Consider the following 10091-nt stretch of genomic DNA (forward strand, 5'->3'; position numbering starts at 1 on the left):
CAGGAAAGCTTCGGCAAAATCGCCGCACGGGTCCAGGGCCCGCAGGGGGAGTGAATCCGGCCCTGGGCCTTCGGCCTCCGGGACCGAGCCGCCCGGTGGGTCATCATCGGAGGAGGAGGATCGGTCGGAGGGAGAGCGGTCGGGATCTGAGGACGAGGTCTTGCCCAGGACGATACCAGCAACGAGGGATTCGAGACGGTCGGCTGATGGGATTGCTTCCACGCAGCCCGGTAAGTCATTTTACACTGATGTTTCTAATAGGCAATGTGTTGATGTGGTTGAGAGGAATGTGGTTGTTGCACCGGCGTCCCAGGTTACGGATGCACAGGTGGGTATTGCTGGAGGTGATGTGGGTTTGCAAAGGTTTTTGTCGGGGTTAGAGGCTCTGGTCAGTCAGCTAAAAGGGGGGGACAGACCTCCCGCAAGCCCGGCGGCGGCTTGGGGGCCGGTCGGGGGAGCTACGGGGGTGGCCGCGGCGGCGGTGGCGGCTGCCACTACGCCGTTGGTGGTAGCTGGAAAGGAGGCAAGTGGGGGCGGCTTGGGGGCCGGGGCATCAGTGCAGCCGGAGGTTACCGCCGAGTCGGCGGGGGCCGCTTCAAAAAAACGGGATTTAGTACGGTTAGCGGATGAGGCTAGGGGACAGGTTTACACCTGTTACGATGCGCCGCTGGGGTCGCATCTGAAACAGGAGGTACGGGAAAAGATCTGGAAGAGCGAGTACGTGGAGATATTCGCGCTGTTACCGCTGGAAAAATTCAATTTGGACAGGGTAAAACCAGAGGATTCTAAGAAGGAAGATGAGGAGAAGAGGAGGTACAGGCTAATACCTCGCACGTTTGCAAACTGGTCGCAGGCGTATTCCATTTTGGCCAGTGTGATTGGCGAGAAGAACCCCGAGCACTGCTCGGCGCTCTTCAGTTACCAGGAGGCGATCAGTGAGGCCTACAGGTGCTATGGGGGCACAGGTTGGCTTAGATATGACGAACAGTTCAGGCAACGTCGGGCGATCAGGCCGGAAATTCGTTGGGACGCCAAGGACATTAGCCTTTGGATGCGGCTTATGACGGCTCCGAGGACGTCGGCGCCGTTTTTTCAGGGGGGGGCCGGCGGAGCCTCTTCCCTGGGACAGTCGGCCGGAAAGAAAAAAGGGGTTTGTTGGCAGTTCAACGAGGGTAGCTGCAAGTTTGGGGGGTCGTGCCGATACAAGCATGAGTGCTCCGGGTGTGGGGGTAATCACCCCTCTTCCCGCTGCTTCAAGCAGGGCAAGGGACGTCCCGGGGATTCTTCAGGTAAGAGGGAGCACCCCGGTGATGGTGAGAAGGATGCTGCCGTTTCTCGGTAGGTATCCGGACAGAGCGGCGGCTCAGCTCCTGGAGGAAGGTTTTACTGTGGGGTTCCGTATTCCTTGTAGCTTGACGGTGGTTCCGCCGCTGTCCAAGAATTTGCGTTCGGCTCTCCAACACCCCGAAGTGGTTTCTGAGAAATTACGGAAGGAAGTGGGGCTAGGCCGCATGGGGGGCCCGTTTGAATCCCCCCCTTTGGAGGGTCTGGTGGTATCACCGTTGGGGGTGGTACCGAAGAAGGAACCAAACAAGTTCAGACTCATTCACCACCTCTCATTTCCGAAAGGGGGGTCGGTAAATGATGCGATTGATGCGGGCGATTGTTCGGTGTGCTACACATCGTTTGACGCGGCGGTGGGATGGGTCAAGAAATACGGTCGGGGGGCGTTGATGGCCAAGTCGGACATCGAGGCGGCCTTCCGGCTGTTGCCGGTGCACCCGGACAGCTTCAGACTGTTGGGGTGTCACTGGGGAGGGGAGTTCTATGTGGACAAATGTCTGCCCATGGGCTGCTCGGTATCCTGTGCGTTGTTCGAACAATTCAGTTCCTTTTTGGAATGGGTGGTGCGAGACGTGGCGGGAGTGAATTCAGTCATCCACTATCTAGATGACTTTCTCTGCATTGGACCGGGGGGGTCACGGATTTGTGCAGTTTTGTTATCTACGCTAGAACACATAGCGGAACGTTTTGGGGTGCCTTTGGCGCCCGAAAAGACGGAAGGTCCTAGGTCTGTCATTCAATTCCTGGGCATAGTCATAGACGCCGAGAAGATGGAATGTCGTTTGCCGCAGGATAAGCTAGAAGGCCTCAAGGCGGAGGTCAGGGGTATGATTGGAGTGCATAAGGTGCAGCTGCGGGCTTTGCAGTCGTTGTTGGGTAAGCTGAATTTTGCCTGCAGGATTATCCCGATGGGGAGGGTTTTTTTGTCGTCGGCTGTCGGCTAGCACTGCGGGTGTTAGGTTGCCCAATCACTATGTGCGGCTCGTGAAGGAGCATAGGGAGGACCTGCGGGTATGGCACTCTTTTCTAGAGGGTTTTAACGGCAGGGCCTTGTGGATGTCCGGCCCGGTCAGCAATTTTGACCTGGAGCTGTATACAGATGCGGCCGGGGGTGCGGGCTTTGGGGCCTTCTTTCAGGGTCAGTGGAGCGCTGGCTCTTGGCCGCAGTCTTGGGTGACTGCGGGCTTTACAAAGAATTTGGTGCTGCTGGAGCTGTTTCCAGTGGTGCTGGCGGTTGAGTTATGGGGCACGTCTTTCCGGGATCGGAAGGTGCGCTTCCATGGGGATAACTTGGGGGTCGTGCAGGTGATCAATCGAGTTACCGCATCTTCTCCCCCAGTGATTCGTCTCCTGAGACACTTGGTGCTGCGCTGTATGCAGCTGAATGTGTTTGTGTATGCGGTGCACTTACCGGGTGTGGACAATGTCGTGGCTGACGCTTTGTCTCGGTTTCAGTGGGACAGGTTCCGGGAGCTGGTGCCGGAGGCAGAGGAACGGGGGGTCCCTTGTCCGGAGTGGCTGTGGCAGATTCCATTGGAACAATCTCCACCTGGATTAGGAAATCGTTGAGTGCGGGTACTTGGGCGGCCTATGAGAAGGTATGGTCGGAGTGGAGCGATTTGGTGAGGGAATCGGGGGTTCACCTTTCGGGACCGGAGGTGAGGACACTGGTTCTGTATTTTTTGTCTAGAAACATGGAAGCGGGAGTGTCGCCGTCGGCGTTGGATAAGAAATTGGCCGGGTTGGCATTTCTGTTCAAATGGCAAGGGTGGCCGGATCTTACAAAGGACTTCTGGGTGCGACAAGCTCTGAAAGGGTACAGGAAACAGGGGCGGCGACCTGACGCTCGCCGCCCGGTGTCTTTCGAAGTTTTGAGAGGAATCCTGGCTAAAGTGGGGGCGATATGTTCATCCAAGTTTGAAGTTACATTGTTCCGCGCGGCATTCGCGCTGGCATTTTTTGGGGCCTTTAGGGTGGGCGAGCTGGTGAGCCCGTCGAAATTGGTCCAGGGGGGCATGGGAGTTGCGGATGTCGGTTGGACCCCGGAGGGGGTCACGTTGTGGCTCAGAAGGTCCAAAACGGATCAGAGTGGCAAGGGAAGGGCGGTTCATGTGTTCCCAATTGAAGGGTTGGAGTTGTGCCGGTCGGGCTGGTAAGGGACTACCTGGACATACGTCCGGGGGTGGGGGGCGCCTTTTTGGTACACGAAAATGGGTCCCCGATGTCACGATATCAGTTTGTGGCAGTGTTTAGGAAGTGTCTGGGGGCATTGGGCCTGGTGGCAAAGGAGTTCTCGGCTCATTCCTTTAGGATCGGGGCAGCTACGGAAGCGGCAAGGAATGGACTGGGTGAAGAGGCAATAAAGAGGATAGGGCGTTGGGAATCCAGGCGGTTTCAATTATATGTTAGGCCGCAGCTGGTGGCTAGTTTGGGTTGAAGGTCTGGGGAGTGGGGTTTTGAGTTACGGGGCAAAGGGGGTGACAGGGATTACTCAAAAGCGGGTTATCTCTATGTGGGTATGTTGGTGACGTGTTTTTTTTTTTTTGTTTACTGTTTTTCAGGTACTGGACCGCTTTTGGTCTGGATAATGGGCCACTCCTATGTGGTTCGGGGGGCCAGACGGGCGGATGATCGCCCGACCGGTCGCCAGCTGGGAATATCGAGACAGGAGGCGAGTGTAAGGTGGTTGGGGGTCCCCGGGATGTTATGGAGCAAGGTGGTGCTGGAGGTGCACAAATTTGCACAGCTGGACAGGCCACTGGAGGTTCTGGTTATTCACGCCGGGGGGAATGATCTTGGAGTGAGATCGATGATGGAGATAGCACGGGACATTAAATTTGACTTTCAGCGGATCCGGATGTCCTTTCCGGATACGATAGTGGTGTGGTCAGACATGGTGGCCAGGTCAACATGGAGGATGGCCAGGTCGGTAGAGGGGGTGAATCGGGCGCGCAGGAAGATAAACAGAAATGTGGGGCGGTTTGTGCTCAGGAACGGGGGGCTAGTGGTTCGGCACCCCGAATTGGAAGTGGACACATGGAGATACCTCAGGAGTGATGGTGTTCACCTCACGGACGTGGGGATTGATATGTGGGTGTTGCGTTTAGAGGAGGGGGTACAGCAAGCGATGAGGGTGTGGAGGTGCTCCCATAGGTAAGGGGTTACCTTTGGGTGCTGGTGGCGGGTGTTTTTGGACTTTGCAGGAGAAGATATTACCCCAAAGATGGACGCCAGTACCCAGCGGTGGGAGGGGTCCTGAAGGGGTTTCTAGTTCCCAGTCTACTAATGTAGCTGGAAGGTTGGTGAATGGGGGCACTGCGGTCAATGGTCGTCTTTGAGCCAGCTTCGGCTTGAGGCCTATGACCAGAGGTTAGGACACCGCAGTGCCAAAAAAGTGTTACATAGTTACAAAGTTTAAAGGTTAACGAGTTAAGGGTTAATGGGTCCTGCAAAGTCCAGCACCATGTTAGAGAGGTTATTATCTCAGGAAATAAGTGTTTTTTCTCTATGTGTTATTGGTTTTTGTTATTGGTTATTTATGATTATTTAAAGAGTATTTAAAATAAAGGAGGCTGCTACGGCCAGTTTTTACTCCAACACTAAGTAGTGGTCTCATTATTTATTAAAGGTTAAGTGGGGGTATTAACTGTAAAGGGGCTTTAGCGGTCAGGGTGAATTCTGGTATACCATAGTCAAGTGAGGCCCGGAGCAACTGGAAGTCAGTGTAGGGCCGGCCATGACAGGGTTAACAGAAACCCTAGTAGCTGTGGGGGGAGGAGCAGAGCAGGGGAGGAGAGATCACAGATATCTCTTACTCTCAGTTTCCCGGGCAGAGGCAGCGTGGGGGAGTGAAGTTCCCACCCACCCTCCCTTTATTCTGGGGTTTTATTGATTACGGTATTGATGGTATATGGATAAATTGGTATGTGGTTTGGTGCTGTTTTGGTGTTTTCTTTTCTTTCAGGTTTATGGATCACGTTGTCGTGGCAGTGGCGGGTGTTTTTGGACTTTGCAGGAGAAGATATTACCCCAAAGATGGACGCCAGTACCCAGCGGTGGGAGGGGTCCTGAAGGGGTTTCTAGTTCCCAGTCTACTAATGTAGCTGGAAGGTTGGTGAATGGGGGCACTGCGGTCAATGGTCGTCTTTGAGCCAGCTTCGGCTTGAGGCCTATGACCAGAGGTTAGGACACCGCAGTGCCAAAAAAGTGTTACATAGTTACAAAGTTTAAAGGTTAACGAGTTAAGGGTTAATGGGTCCTGCAAAGTCCAGCACCATGTTAGAGAGGTTATTATCTCAGGAAATAAGTGTTTTTTCTCTATGTGTTATTGGTTTTTGTTATTGGTTATTTATGATTATTTAAAGAGTATTTAAAATAAAGGAGGCTGCTACGGCCAGTTTTTACTCCAACACTAAGTAGTGGTCTCATTATTTATTAAAGGTTAAGTGGGGGTATTAACTGTAAAGGGGCTTTAGCGGTCAGGGTGAATTCTGGTATACCATAGTCATGTGTACATGAAGGTAACCTAAAAAATGCGTTCACATTCAAAACACACATCCGTTAGACATAAATGTAGAAAGTGACAAATAAAGAATGTAAAATAGTTATAAGTGAGTTGTCCCGTAAGATCCAGTTAATGACTATATAAAAAAATATATATAAATATGTAATGGATAATGTATGGAGCTACTACAGTTGCTAAGCCATAACACGCATATATGTACATGCGGCAATATCAAACTGTAGTAGTATAAAAAAATCACCTTTGAGGATGCCCCACAGATGCTCAATAGGGTTTAGGTCTGGAGACATACTTGACCAGTCCATAACCTTTACCTTTAGTTTCTTTAGCAAGGCAGTGGTCGTCTTGGAGGTGTGTTTGGGGTTGTTATCATGTTGGAATACTGCCCTGAGGCCCAGTCTCTGAAGGGAGGGGATCATGCTTGGCTTCGGTATGTCACAGTACATGTTGGCATTCATGGTTCCCTCAATGAACTGTAGCTCCCCAGTGTCGGCAGCACTCATGCGTCCCCAGAGATGACACTCCCTTCACCATAATTGACTGTAGGCAAGATACACTTGTCTTTGTACTGCTCACCTGGTTGCTGCCACACACGCTTGACACCATCTGAACCAAATACAATTATCTTGGTCTCATCAGACCACAGGACATGGTTCCAGTAATCCATTTTCTTAGTCTGCCTGTCTTCAGCAAATTGTTTGCAAGCTTTCTTGTGCATCATCTTTGGAAGAGGCTTCCTTTTGAAACGACAGCCATGCAGACCAATTTGATGCAGTGTGCAGCTTATGGTCTGAGCACTGACAGGCACCCCTTCAACCTCTGCAGCAATGCTGACAGCACTCATACATCTATTTCCCAAAGACAACCTCTGGATATGACGCTGAGCACGTTCATTCATCTTCTTTGGTCGACCATAGCGAGGCCTGCTCTGATTGAAACCTGTCCTGTATGGTCTTGGCCACCATGCTGCAGCTCAGTTTCAGGGTCTTGGCAATCTTCTTATAGCCTAGGCCAGGGGTCTCCAAACTTTTCAACACGAGGGCCGCATTGTAAATTTTAAAAGTATTCGGGGGCCGAAAAAAAATCAGTTATGTATAAAATATCAGCGGTCTCCTCACCAGTGCCCCCATCAGCAGTGACTCCATGTCCCCATCAGCAGTGACCCCATGTCCCCATCAGCGGTGTCCCCATCACCATTGCTGATGGGAACACCAATGATGGGGACAACGGTGTCCCCATCATCGCTGATGAGGACACCGCTGATGGGGACACCGGTGTCCCCATCAGCAGTGTCCCCATCAGCAGTGACAATATCAACGGTTTCCCCATCAACGGTGTCCCCATCAGTGTCCCCATCAGCAGTGACCCCATGTCCCCATCAGCGGTGTCCCAATCAGCAGTGTCCCCATCAGCGGTGTCCCCATTAGCGTTGTCCCCATCAGCAGTGACCCCATGTCCCCATCAGCAGTGTCCCCATCAGCAGTGTCCCCATCAACGGTGTCCCCATCAGTGTCCCCATCAGCAGTGACCCCATGTCCCCATCAGCGGTGTCCCCATCAGCAGTGTCCCCATCAGCGGTGTCCCCATCAGTGGTGTCCCCATCAGCGGTAAAACCCCATGTCCCCATCAGCGGTGTCCCCATCAGTAGTGACCCCATCAGCGGAGTCCCCATCAGCGGAGTCCCCATCAGCAGCATCCCCATCATTGCTGATAGGGACACTGCTGAGGGGCACACCAATGATGGGGACTCTGATGATGGGGACACCGCTGATGGAGACACCGGTGTCCCCATCAGAGGTGTAGTGTGCTTATCAGCATTGTGCAACACAATAACATTGTCAGCCTCTTACCCCCATACTAGCTGATTGCAGCTCTTCTGCAGCTCCCGTCTCCGAGGTGCAACACCTCCCCTTTTCCCGCCCGCTGTTTGAAGTTATGATCCCTCTACAAGTGACATCATATGCGCGGCACCTCCCCTCTTCCCGCCCACTGTTTGAAGCTACAGTTCTTCCATGAGTGACGTCCAGATGTGGCACCTCCCCTCTTCTGCCCACTGTTTGAAGCTACAGTTCTTCCACGAGTGATGTCCAGGCGCGGCACCTCCCCTCTCCCCGCCCACTGTTTGAAGCTACAGTTCCTCCACGAGTGACGTCCAGGTGCGGCACTTCCAAACTTTGTTTGAATTAACGATCCTTCCACGAGTGTAGCAGCGGGCGGGAAGAGGGGAGGTGCCAAGCCTCGGTGGTCCCAGGCAGCAGCCAATGAAAAAAAACGGCGCTGCTTGTCTAGTTAAAAAAAAAATGGTGTGGTAGCATGGGCAGCTTTGTTTACACAGCGGGCCGGATAAAACACACAAGCGGGCCGGATGTGGCCCGCGGGCCAGGGTTTGGAGACCCCTGATCTAGAAGACAAATAGCGGCAATGTGATAGCATATAGGTGACAGGATCTCTTTATGAGACATCCAGGGTCTATAAGTCATACACTCCATATCCTGTCCATGAGCCGTTCTTCCTAGCGACAACCTGCCATTGCCACACCGGGCCCACAGGTTGGGCAGAGGGATCCGGTGAAAATGGGGGGGGGGGGAGTTGCACATCGTGGTGCTTGTTGAAGTGATCAGCGACTTCACAGCCGTATCACTTCCACATTGAAAACCGAGGGTGGGTTTGTTAAAAGCACATGTCTGCATCATGTTAAAAATACAAATTCCCAGCAAGTGGCTGCGGATTTAAATCACATGTCAAATCGCATGTCAAAACGCACCAATGTGAACCAGGGCTAAAAGGAAAATAAAGAAATAATAGACCTGATATACTTGCCTGCACTGTGCAAACGTTTTGCACAGAGCAGCCCTGATCCTCCTCTTCTCTGGTACCCCGCCGGCACTCCTGGTTCCTCCTCCCTGCTGAGTGCCCTCACAGAAAGCCTGTAGCTATGGGGGCACTCGTGGCTCAGCCCCGCCCCCCTAGTTCCCCCTTCAGTGGCTGTGACTGACAATTGTGAGAGCTTCCACTGCTGTGTCTGAGCAAATGAGGATGGAGGGAACCGGGAGAACAGCTGCTATTGGGCACAGCACTGGATCAAGATCAGACTCAGGTCAGTATAGCGGGGGGGAGGTTAAGATGCACACAGAAAGGTATTTACCATTCATGCATAGTCGCTTATTACTTACCTTAGAACGAGGCTTCGGGGTCTCATCCCGGTCCACGCAGAGGAGCTGACATTTTGCCCTTGGCGTGTCTTCCGGGTTTGCAGCCGCAACGTCGTGATGACGTCACACCCGCGCGCAAGTTTTCTTCCCGCCAAGGTCCTACCAGGCCTTCAGCCATGCATTCACAGCTCATGCACCGCTGACGTCAGTGGCTGCATGCAAAGTGAATATCTCCTAAACCATCAAGTGCAATTTTTATACTATTCCTTAAAGTGGATGTAAACCCACTCTCATCCTTTCTAAACTACTGCCATAGTGCTGATCTATAAGGATATAGATGCCTCCTGCATGTATCCTTATCTGTCAAATGTCTCCCCTCTGTCTGTTATGAGACCTGAAAAACTGCAGATTCTGTTGGTGGATCTGTTGTCTGGAGCTCTGTGGGTGGAGTCATGATGTCAGTAGACTCCCCGCCCACCTCTACACTTTCCTTACACTAAATTCTGCTATGATCACTAACATCCAGTCAAAATCCAGAAAAGTAACCACATGACTTCGGAAAAGTAGTGGGGGTGGGAATTAAAAAATAATGCCTGTCTCCAGGCTAGTGCATGCGATATGTAAATAATGTAAATAATAATGTAAATATGTAAATAATATGTAAATAACCTGTCATTTACAGCAAGGGGGCGGAACGGACCAAGGTTTTTCTCTGTAAGTCTGTTACAGAGTATTTCACTGAACAATAAAAGGGGATTGCTCAGCGCTGGATTAACTCTGTGTGGCAAGACTGGGCACACATGATAGGAAATCGTATACTGTACATTGTGACATCAAAAAAATAAATAAAACATTTTGGATTTACATCCACTTTGAATAGAAAACATTTGATCGCGTTTATTGCTATTACAAGGATTGTCAAAATCCCTTGTAATATAAATAAGCATGACAGATCCTCTTTATTGCGAGATCTGGTGTCAAAAAGACCTCAGATCTCACATTTACCTTTAAAAGCAATATAAAAAAATGTGTTTTTTTTTTACACTTTGACAAAAAATCCTCTCTCTAAGCCC

The sequence above is a fragment of the Rana temporaria genome, chromosome 4 (assembly GCF_905171775.1).
Source record: "Rana temporaria chromosome 4, aRanTem1.1, whole genome shotgun sequence".
Classification (NCBI taxonomy): domain Eukaryota; kingdom Metazoa; phylum Chordata; class Amphibia; order Anura; family Ranidae; genus Rana; species Rana temporaria.